This window comes from Lissotriton vulgaris, chromosome 11 (assembly GCF_964263255.1).
Source record: "Lissotriton vulgaris chromosome 11, aLisVul1.2, whole genome shotgun sequence".
Lineage (NCBI taxonomy): Eukaryota > Metazoa > Chordata > Amphibia > Caudata > Salamandridae > Lissotriton > Lissotriton vulgaris.
In genome coordinates this window covers 1,004,168,823-1,004,180,871 of record NC_141699.1, presented here as the reverse complement: position 1 = coordinate 1,004,180,871, position 12,049 = coordinate 1,004,168,823, and the positions used below count along the sequence as shown (strand labels likewise).

Below are 12,049 nucleotides of genomic sequence, written 5' to 3'. Positions count from 1 at the left end.
CTTGATAAGGTGTATGTGGGTGTGGATGGACAGCATGTTTTGGTATGGCACCACCAAAGCAGGATGAGTATATCTATCACTCCCAATGCCAAGAATTCTTCTTTTGTAAACATGTAAGGAATAGACAAAATGTGTCTATCATAACACAGGGTGAGAACTAGACATGTGGTTGGACCACATAAAGAAGTGTTGCGCAAGGAACTTAGTAGACTGAAGGGGTATTCACATACTATTATATTAAAACAACGCGCCAACACTGTGAAGGTTAAGCTTAGACATGTGCTGTTACATTCGAGAGCAGATTAGTCTAAAATGTTACATGTGATGTTTGAGTCTGGAATATTGAACCAGTTGATTCCTCCGAGTGAGCTTCCCCAATCGTTTTAGTTAAGCAGAAGACCGGTGGTCTCATGGTACGTGTTGAACTTAGGTCTGTTTAAAAAGCAAATTTTGGTGGATTGTTACCCATTGCCATGTTTTCAAAATTTGCTGGTGAAGTTTAATTGAGCAAGTGTATTCTCGAAGCTAGATCTAACATCAACTTGTCATCAAATTGAACCAATGAAGGAATCGCGTCACATCACCACTTTTATTACCCCAGATATGATTTTCAGATACACCTGGATGCATTATGGATTGGCCTCTGCATCCTCATTGTTCCAAAAATGAATGCATACTCTGTATGGGAGCATTTGAAGGAGTGGTGGTGGTCTCCCAGGCGGACTTTCTAGTGAATGCTGATTCAGTGGAAAAACACAATCCAATTCTCTATGATGTCTTGATTATTTTGTGTGATACAGGCATGGCTCTTCATCTTGAAGTGTAAGTTTTTAAAAAGTAATGTTGACTATCTAGATCACAGAATTTCTAAGGAAGGTATTTGTTCAATGGAGAACTTGCTCAGGTCGATCAACGAGGTATCCAAGCCAACTGATAAAGATCAACTTGGGTCCTACTTGGATCTCAATTTATTCTCGTTTCTTTGAGAACTTTCCCAGGTTAAGGCTCTGTTGAATTGTTGGCGTAGGGAGTATAGTTTACCAGGAGATGACTGTGATCTTTTTTGCAGAACATTAAAAGATGCCATTGTGAAAGCATTGTGTTTGAGTCGATTTTCAGATTCTGCCAAGACCATTTTTACAGCTGATACCAGGTCTCTACGGTAGGAAACTACTGTAATGCAACATAAAGGGGAGAAAGCGGTCGTTATTACTCCTTGCCTATAAAGCGTTGTCTCAAGCAGAAACAAATTACTCCACAATTGAGGAAAGCTCTTGCCTGTGCTTAGTGTGTGAGACATTTCAAATTCTACATTAGCGGTAGAAAATGTACCATTGGGTCTCAACACGAGCATCTCGTATCCCTCTTGGTGTTGGACAGTAACTGAACTGGAAGGCTTCGCCCCGTTTAGTGAGAATATTTTCCAAGTTGTAAAAGTATAACTCTTTCTTCTTTTATAGTCTGACTCATTTACGATAAAAGAATATTTTTGTTACCTACTATATATTAAGTAGGGTGATAAGATTATTTGACCTACCTGTTATGTGCACCAAGTCCTTTCCATCCGCTGCTTAATTGGCTATAAATGCAAAGGTTGGTGGTAAGCTGACCCTGTGACCTCTCCAGTAGGCCCTGGAATGCAGTGCTTAGTGAGCCTGTCCTGCCTCTTAACCCCCCCCCCACCCCCCCTCCTACCGTGGTCATAATTCTGCAGGTGCAGCGCACAACAGCAAGAAGACTCCTTGCTAGGACCTTTTCAGAGTGTTTAATGACATCAATGAGAGAATGAAAACATTCCCTAGATGTTAATGTTAATGTTAAAAGATTTCTAAAGCGCACAGCTGCCCCAGCAAAGGGGCATCCCGGCGCTGTCCGACCTGAAACAGAAAATTCAAGAGGGTACCGCACAAGTATCTAGATCATATCCTATACAGAAGAGAACAGAAAAGTTTTAATAGCTTTCCGAAACACAAGCAGGTCCTCCAAGGCCCGAATGCGTAATGGTAAGGAATTCCACAGCTTAGCAGCTTAAAACCGAAACGAGGACCCTCCGGCCCTAGATCAGATGAGCAAGCTGAGGCTGCACTGTCAGAAAGCTGCCAGGACAGAAATTAATTGAGGACAACTGTACAATGATCTGTCTCATCTCCTGGAGTCCGCTTAGCGTGAACCCCGTCAATGTAAACTGGACTTGCTTACATGTTGCTTGCATGTTATCTGTACATGTTGCACTCCGCTTTATGGAACACATAAACACAATGTTTTGGAAGCACACAGTGGCGGTTACTACGCTAAGGCGGAGGAGCGTTGCCCCACTGCTCATAGAGCATTGGAAATGGGAAAAAAGAAAACAATGATAACAAGGTTATCGTCTTATTTTTTGGTTGCTGCAAGCTGGGTTTGGGCATGGTGAGGCTGGGGGCTCAGGATGGCAGGAGGAAAGGGCGGTGCACACGACTGCTTGGCCGGCCGTTTTTGGACGGCCAAGCAGTCATGTGCCCTCTGCATATTCCCCACCAGGCTTTAACTGACAGCCTGGTGGGGAATATGCACAGGCTTTCTGTCTCGATCTGAATGCCGATTCACGGCTTTCAAACCAACCACAACGCTACATTGCAGCTTTGTGATTGGCTCAGGGGAGCCTGTGTGCCGGGTGCTTCATGCAGCTTCTCGGGGAGCAGAGAAGCGGAGGAGAGGTACGACCGTCTGAAAAAAATAAGTTTTTTTTTGTTTTTATATCCCCCACTTCTCCCTTCCCCACCCCACCCCCATTTCCTACCAGCCGCCACTGGAAGCACTGTGCATCTAGGCTGGCAAAGTGACAGAATGTCGGCCTCCCCAACCTTGCCCCCATGTACTCGGTGACAGGTGCTACTCGAATGACCATGACAAACAGCCCCATGCATTTTCATTGCCAAGTACACCAGTGTTTAATGGGGACCAGTGATTGCAGCTAGTGAATACCAGCACTGATTTTTGGGGACCAGGACTACATTTTCATCACCAGCTTTGATTCAGGTGTGTGTAAACATGCACAAATCTCTTTGGACCCAAACCAGAAGAGGGTAACTCATCTATACTGTGCTTAATTGTCCAAGGGGAATCGTTCATAACTAAACACTTGCAGATCGCCCCTCAATATATTAATACTGTACTATTTCGGAATTTATTGTGTCCCATGTCATTCGAAGAAATCACAAGGCCTCTCTTTTCAATGCACATTCCATGTATTTAATAATTGATGAGTACACGAAGTGCATACATCGCAGTGCTTATTCTGTCGAGTGTCTACACATTGCCATGAAAACACATAAGCATCGATTGGCGAGTATATACATTAAAGCCACGGGAGAGCCATAACACCTTAGCTGCTTCGCAAATATCCCTCCCCAGCGCTGCACTGTCCATTGGAACTAGTGCTGAATGGACGTCCAATGGTCGTGCGCAGCACTGGGGAGGTAGCGCTCGTGACGACCGTTAGCCGTCAGCAGCGCTTAAGAGGTTAAAACCCAAACTGCATACCAGTCTAAACGTAATCGCTGGTCGTAAGGGGATGTAGTAGCTGTCTCGACTCAGTCCTCTTTACACAGGTCTCCTTGGGGCTAAACCATCACATTTATATGCTCCCAGTGATGGAATACATGAGACACCCTCTTTATTGGGAAGGGTATGGTGGTCAGCCAAGGAGCAATGATGTCTCAATACTGAGGGCCCTCATTCAGTTAGTCATTCAGTCAAAATCACTTTATTCGGTTATTCAAAACCATAAAATCATGTTAAAATACTCATCACATAAAAACCAAGTTTGACATAGAATTAACCATAGATAAGATACAATCCCAGATCGAAATACACATTTAAAAAATTATATCTCTAAAAATACAAACAGTAAAATATAAAATACATGATATAGTCGTCCTTCATTCATCAGCTGGACCAAACCATTTACATTTCCCAATTGGAGAGTCGGGGTCCAAGGATCCTCTATAGGCTAACTAAAAAATGTATTCCAGATGGACACACCTAGGTCTCATTTGTGGATCATCAGGGCCCGCACTCCCTAAGCCATTTTTATTTTGGTCTGTGCGTATTATCCGAAGAGTCCTAAAAAAGCATGCAAAAGGGTGAATCTCCAGTTTGTCCACATGTGATCACCCACGCTCAGTGAGAAAGCTTCACATATATTCTCAAGTGTTGATTTATCCATGCACTCGGCCACTCGCTCATCCATTTACTCAATCATTCATCTGTTCGTTCACCTGCTGACTCATTCTCGCATCCACCCACCCACTCCCGCGCACAAGCAAACTTCCTAAACAATGGCTTGTGGTCACATAAATGGCCTTGCAGCTACAACACTGGTGGCGATATACTGGACGCAAACACCGCACCACCACTCAGTTCTGAATTGGTTGGGGAAGATAAGATTAGTGATGGCCATCAAACCAGTTAAATGAACTCCTAGGAAGAGTGTAGCAAGTTGTACAATCTACAGGGGCCATTGACGTATTTTTCAGAACCTGGGTTCCGAATACTGTGCCCTAGAATGTTGCAGTCAATCCACTTCCTATGGAAGGAGTAATACAAATCCCTACAAGGAGCTCTCTGCTCATACGCTTACCTCTTCCGTAGAGCTACACATTGTAACCCTGTACAAGATACTGTGGCTTTTTGATCAGATAATCCTACCTGGAAAGGGAGGCGGAGCCAATAGTGAATGTATCTTTTTAGGTGGCCTGTATAGAAGAGGTTTGCAAGGGTGTCACTTGGAGGCTGCAGCTTCATTGTGGTTGTGGGAGGATTGATGACCATCTAAATCTCAAGGTACCAAAGTGTACCCAGATGATGAGTTGAGTTGTAGGGGTACTTGTGAAGTCTCATCAAGGCTATGGCTGCAAGAGGTTAATTCCATTATTCTGTGGTCCCTAGTTCCTCTTTGGTGTGTGTGTGTGTGTGTGTGTGTGTGTGTGTGTGTGTGTGTGTGTGTGTGTGTGTGTGTGTGTGTGTGTGTGTGTGTGTGTGTGTGTGTGTGTGTGTGTGTGTGTGTGTGTGTGTGTGTGTGTGTGTGTGTGTGTGTGTGTGTGTGTGTGTGTGTGTGTGTGTGTGTGTGTGTGTGTGTGTGTGTGTGTGTGTGTGTGTGTGTGTGTTAGTGTGTGTGTGTTAGTTAGTGTGTGTGTGTTAGTTAGTGTGTGTGTGTGTTAGTGTGTGTGTGTGTTAGTGTGTGTGTGTGTGTGTTAGTTAGTGAGTGATATTTTTCTACTGGTTACTGTTCTTCCTGGTGTATCCTGACTTGGTGGGATAAGGACTCCTCGTTCATTCCTATGGTTTCTTCCAGGTACAAAAAACAAAAGAAGAACTCCACACCTGCCCACCCTCTTAGACAGAGCAGGACCAAGGAGACTACAAATTGACAAGTAAGAATAAAAATAAATTGTGCCTGCACTTTATGAATGGCTGGGTGGAATTTATTCACCCTGTCCGACAAAACAGCCATCCTTCTCGCCAAAGCTCAGTGGAGGACTTATTTTTCTTACCTAATGGCCCCGGAGGGGATAGAAATGAACCCGCTGACTTTGACCCATCTTTCCAAAGGTGTTCCAGTGGCACGCAAACCTCCTGGCCTTACCCAAGAACTAGGTGGAATGCTCTTGTTCCCCCCCCCCCACAAAAAACAATCCCATGATGGGTTTTCCTCTTTCTATGTGAGCTACAGAATGCAGCACACGTGGAAAGAGGAAAAAACGAGAAGAAATGAACAAATTTCTCCGTGTTGCGCCTGCTGTGGGGAGGTGTAAAGTTTTGAGGCTGTCCCGTGTTTACATGGTTTTGTAAATCTGCGGCAGCGCCTAATCCATGGGATTGAATGGGAACACCCACCACAATGCCCATGGAATGCCTACTTGACAGAGAAGGACAACGCAGTGACTTGCGCTGCTCAATCTTACTCCATGTCTATGAGGCCATGCACAGCCGCCCAGCGTGACTTGGCGTCGCCTCAAAGATATGATTGAGATACTTGTGCCGCCAAAGGTTCAAAGGAAGTGACACTCCGGTGACGCAAGCCTATCATAAATCAGCCCAAAATATTTTGTCTGTTTTTTTAGGTCTTTCACCATCCGGTAGCTAAAGATAAAATAATGAGTAGCTTAAATTAAAAATACATTTTTAAAAGTTGTTACTCAGTTAGAAATGCACTGTAGTAAATTAGGAAACCTCTGTTCGTTAATGCACTGCAGAGGTCTGTGTGTAACCGGAGAGCCGTTGAATTACATTTGGTTGGTGCAGTGGAGAATAGGGACTAGTGTATTTTTAGTGCTACAAAGTCACAACCTGTGACAGAAAGCAATGAGAATGTGTAAGTCATTATTTTATACTTGCATTACACGCATTATAAGAGACTGCTACAAAATGCAAATAGTTTTAGAATAAAAAGGTGCTTCCAAAATGTAGATTTTATTAATACCAGCCCATAAGTAATGCAATATATTTTTTTTATTGCATACCTGTCCCCTCAACAACTCCTTAGGGGTGTTAAGCGATGTGTAAAAGCAATACGATGAAAAGCATGTACTTCACAGCCCATTTGTTAACTCTTCCTACTACCACAAAAAAAAAATCTTTGCCTTCACAATCCTTGGAGTGATAACAGCAATTAAAGCCAGAACCACTCCCAAGCACCTATTGCGTTTGCAGATTAGCTCACACATTTACATTTCATTCAGGCAAGCAGGCACCCTGGCACGAAGCATTGTTTTACCTGTCTGCTGGCCTTTTCCTTTAACCCCTTCCATGCTGATGACGGCCCCCAGCTGTCATGCACTACGGTGCTCGTGTGCTGATGATGGCTGTGGGCCGTCATAAACCTGCCCACTCGCGATTCTGCCGCACAGGCGCAGAATCGCGGCCGCATGGAAGGGGTTAAGAGCGCAGGAGACTCCATTAACTTTGGCTGAAGCACTGAAATATCCCTGAAGGTTTTTTTTTTTCCTTTTCACGTTTTAGATTCCAGACAGAAGTAAAGCCTGGAAATGCGCAACCCCCTTCCCAAGGCTCCGGGGGCCCCCCTAGGGGTCGCGCCCCACAGTTTGAAGACCTCTGCGCCCAGACCAACATTATACGTAATACAGCCTCCGGTGTTTGCAAACACTTGGAGACATGAACACACACGTCGACTAGGTTTCAGTGTAAGAACATTGGCCCACTGAGATAGGTCAATGGCTTCATCCACAGACCAAGGCCTCAAATAGTGAAATAGCTCAGTGGGTTAAGGCACATTCCACTGAGATATGTGTATTTAACAAGTATTTTATAAATACTAGTAAAAGAATTGTGGGGCATATTATCAAGGGATTTATCTCTGCTTTTTTGGCTTTAAAAGCCAAGAAAGCGGAGATAAAATTATTTATCTCCCTATCAGCACCAGGGTGCTAACACGCAAATTCGCATGTTAGCACCCTTTTTCTCTACGCTTCCCCTTGCATCTCTAATGAGATACAAAGGGGGCGTTCCAGAGAAAAATAATAGATAAAATGTTGTTAAGCGACATTTCTCCTATTATCAAGGATATCGCTAACCCTGTTAGTGATAAAAAAAGCAGCGCTAACCGCGGTTAGCGCTGCTTTTTTTACACCTGGTATTTTCCTGACTAAGCCATGATACCCTATGGAAGGTGGATATCGTGGCTAAGTTTGTGAGCCCCTATCATCAAGCTAACGCCAAACTTCGAGAGATTATTGTTGGTTTTCCAGCGATAATCTCATTTGGCAGTTAACGTGAGAATTTTTATCCCTTCTGAGATAAGCGTTGCTAATAGCACGCTATCTCAGTGATAAAAATCCACGCTACCCGGCGATAATTATCCTAGCGCTAAGTGCGCTTAGCGATAATTATCGCTGGGGCTTGATAATATGGCCCTGTGTTTTGATGTCGACTGCAGTAAACTGGGTCTAACCTCTTGGTAACAGGTTTGAGTCTTCTAAAACTGCTCAGTGTGTCCAAGCATTTGTTGTAGAGATACATGTACAACCTATAGGTCAAATGCTTCCATCTATCATAGGATAGCTGTGTGGATTATGTACTCATTGTAAATATAGGCATATAAAATGCACTGACATGTAATTGTCCTTGATGACCCTAAAGAGAGTCTAATCACAGTTTCAGCAATTATAGCTGTTTCTGAACGGATAAACCAAGGTATAGGAGTACATCTTTTCCCATGCATTCGAGTTCATGGCAGCCTTGCTACGCCCCTGTTTGTTCTGTATCATATTGTTCAGCTTTGTATAGACAAATGTTTCTTTTGAGACCGGTGGAGAACTCCTATCACTTTGGCTTTTAGCCGATTTATAAAGGAGACCGAGTCGTGTGACTGGCTTCCTCTAGGCCAGTGGTTCTTCACCTTTTCTCTTCTGTGCACCCTTACTGAAACATTGTTGGAATCCAGGGACCCTCACTGAGTCCTTAATGGAAGCCGGTGACCCCAATTTAGGAATTTTGTGATGATTTGAACCACAAAACGCAGAAATTAAAGAAACGAGCATTCATCGAACAAATACGCAAATCATGAAATATTTTATTTTATTCATTCAAATATTTAAAAAAAAACAATTTTAATAGAAACGTCGGAATTTTTCTAAATTTGATTGAAGCCACTCATTGTCCATACTGTATTCCGTTTAAATCACGTCTGCTGCTCCCACAAACCAATCTGAGAACACTGACTTCCTCTTTAGCCTCCGGTTTGAAATTCCTTCACATTCACAGAACGTCTTAGAAGTTTTGATTGTACATTTTGCTTCTTTATTTATATACAGTTTATTAATCTGTTAACATTATTTCATTTTCTTAGCGTCCGCAGACCCACTGAGTAGGGTTCACGGACCCCCAGGAGTTCCCAGACCACAGGTTAAGAACCACTGCCCTGGACTATCTAATAATACCCAATAACACTGGTCTAGCTACTAACCCTTGGATTCCAGAGCAATGTGCTGCCTGGAATAAAGTGCTCCAATGCCTCGACAGGGGTAGTAAGTGCTACATAATTGCAAATACAACACAATGCTTCCATAGAGCTAAATGTGAGAGGAGTAGGGGGCATTGCTTTTTCTTTAACCGCATCGCTGCAGCGGCTTTTCCCGCTGTGTCCGGTAAATTTGAAAAAGCCGCGTTACATGACGCGCTCAGCTCGTCAACCGCACACGACCACCGTGGCTGATGACGAGCTCAGCTCGTCAGCAGCAGCGAAGAGGTTAACGTTCACTCGCTAGTGGAAAATCTGACTGGACAACCTCTGGAGAAGGGCAACTCTTCCGATGAAACATCGCCTACAACTTTCGCCCTCTCTGACTTCCCCTGAAAACGGAACAAGTGTTGCAAGGCAATGCAGTTATGTCACTTCCTTACCATCAATCTTGTGTGGGTGTATGAAGCTGGACAGTGAGCCGTATAATGTTATGCCCAGAGTTAACTCTCAATTTTTGTTGGAAATAGGGCATCTCTATGAAATCTGGCATACTTTTAAACTGGTCCCCTCCTCGCCCGACCCTGAACATGGCACGAGTAGATGGCACATTGATGGTCTGCATCCTCGTGTGCATGCTGTACTCTGTCCTGCACAGTGTGCTCTAATTTTGGAGCGGTTGTGGCGACTTGGTGGTTTCTAGTTTGGAAATAGGGAACTAGATTTGAGTTTCTGCGTCGGCCCAACATCCTGTGATTCTGTGCAAATCATTTGATCTTCCTGTGCCTGAAAACAGAATGAAACTGGTGCTTATGGAAAGGACTTCAATACCTTTGGGTATAGTTTGCACTATATAAAACTAAAACAAACAATGCCGATAGATCTGGCTTTCTGGCTTTTAAGGAATGCTGTATGGTAAGGTGAAGTATTACAAGTAAATAGCACGGGAATATCCACTTCCGTGCGTCAGACAGCCAACGGCCGTCTGACATTATGGTGGGCGTGTGCGGAGGATGACCGGGGACCGTCCGAAATGCGCACACGTGAAATTCTTCAACACCGCGGGGGTATTCCGGCTCCAGCAAAGCTGATATATCTGAATATGTGTGGAAAAAAAGAACTGTAGGATAATATTGGTGTATCTTAAAAGGTCCAGTGACAGTTGCACTGTCAAGCCAGACCTAAAACTCCATACAGGTTAATTACTGCCTACATCCCATCTGTGCTGCTGACAGAGAAAAAAACACATAAATTATATAGTTATCTAAGACACTTTCTTTACATTCTAAGGTCATGTGTGCCCCTGAAAGTTCAAACTTAAACAGCAGGGTAAATAGACTGAATGACCACAGCAGAGTGGAGAGCAGGCACTTTTTTGTGGAAGTGCACATGATCTGCCCACTCAAAACATGTACTACTGCTACCTGGCCTCAGTGCTTAATTTGAGCCAGTGGTTTCTGGTGCTAGGCTCTGCCACTTAATTGGTTTCTGGTGCTCGGCACCCGCACTTAATTGTCAACACCACACTTATCACAGTCTGCCACATGGTGGTGCTGCTCATCTAATTTAGAGATGAACAGCACAACAGTTGTTTATAAATACAGAATACTTTAAAAAAAAATTGCTAATACCTGCCTTCCTAGCAATTCCTTTAGCTTTGGGGACCTGGAATAATCTGAGCTGTTGCACTTGCAGGCAAGAGAGATGATTAGTAGTGTTTTTTTGCAGCAGTGACCGGGGCGATGGGTGGTGCAAGCTGCGGTGGCCTTCTGATCAGGGCCCTGGCTTTTATTATTTTTCAAATTAAGCACTGCCTTGTCTGTGGGCGGAGTCAAATGCCCCTTTATTGATGCTCACATAATTGTTTGGAGACAGCTGTGCTATCAAGTCTGCCCATAAAGTGTGTGCCCACCATGCATGTATCTGGTGGGTTTTTTTTTTGGTTGTTTGGTTTTTTGGGGGTTTGGGGGGGTTTCGAGGTATATGACGAAGTTCCGTTTTCCCCTTCAGGTATTTTTAATTTGCTAAACTAGCAAACACACACTTGGGCCGTTTTCTTGTCTTAGGGCATGGACTAGCCTTTTGCACTGGCGGAAAGCTGGCAGGCCGTTAACGTGCGAGGTAGAAGACGTCCTCTCGTGCACAGGTGCTGAGCACATCTCATTGCCCAGATCATTTCCGATTCTTAACTTGATACCGCCCCGGCACTAGGACCCAGCATTGCTCGACCTTTGTGGGAGTGGCCCCTGGTACACAGAAGTACAGTTCAGATGCTGTTTATCTGGAGCTGCCTTTCCGATTACTCGAGGTGTGAACCGAGACCGGGGAGGATTGGTTTCAGGTACTTGCCACTGCATATTGGAGAACCAATTTAAATCCACAATCTGTTTAGGGATGAGCGCATTTTTATTGTAAAAAGTTGATGCCTCGCATTAGCATGTTTATTTATTGCTTGTATTTGCTAGGTTGCATCGATGTCAAGTGTCACTTTTTCGTGTGAAGCTTTCGGCTACTGCTGCCTTTTTATCTATCGTCACTTTGCATGTTGTAAGCTTTTTTAATTTAACTCTTCGGGTGGGAAATGCTCCACAAGCCGCATACTACATTATGATGATGGGTAAACACAGAATCACTGCCACAAGGAGTCAGATGAGGTGCCATCGCTTGGCAGCTATGAATTGTTTTTAAATTATGTGGTGTCTGTCATCGCAATCATTTTCAAAGACTACCTCATAGTGTCACATTTTAATATAAATTGCGTGTTTTATTGGCTCAGACAGACACATTGTTTGGATTGGCTGGCTGCCACCGCACACTACAAACATGTTACTGAAGTATTTTTTGGCTCGGTAGAAAAACTGAAACTCCTGGTATCCCGCACATTAAAGCAGAGAAACTGACAAGCCAATAGCTGGTGAATGCGCTCACATGTAGGGTGAACAGATGACACCATGTCCCCGGGACCCAACTTTCCAGTTCCTGGTTTTGTTTTAATATATCAGTGCATTCTGTGAGTTGGAGACTTGGTTCATTTCAACTGTGTTCATTGGATCGACACACCGGATAACAATGATATGTAAAAGCAAAATC

At 43.9% G+C, this 12,049-nt stretch overlaps 1 protein-coding gene across 2 annotated transcripts in view; it reads left to right on the top strand.

The window, feature by feature from the left end:
* Positions 1 to 12,049, top strand: part of GPR160 (G protein-coupled receptor 160) — a 213,740-nt gene that overhangs the window by 124,782 nt on the left and 76,909 nt on the right. Inside the window, exon 1 of one of the 2 annotated variants that reach the window (XM_086944298.1) lies at positions 11,189 to 11,300. The exons of the other annotated variant lie outside the window; for it this stretch is intronic. The gene's annotated coding sequence lies outside the window, so the exon portion shown is untranslated. Of the gene's footprint in view, positions 1 to 11,188; positions 11,301 to 12,049 lie in introns of those variants that run through there. 2 annotated transcript variants of the gene reach the window in all.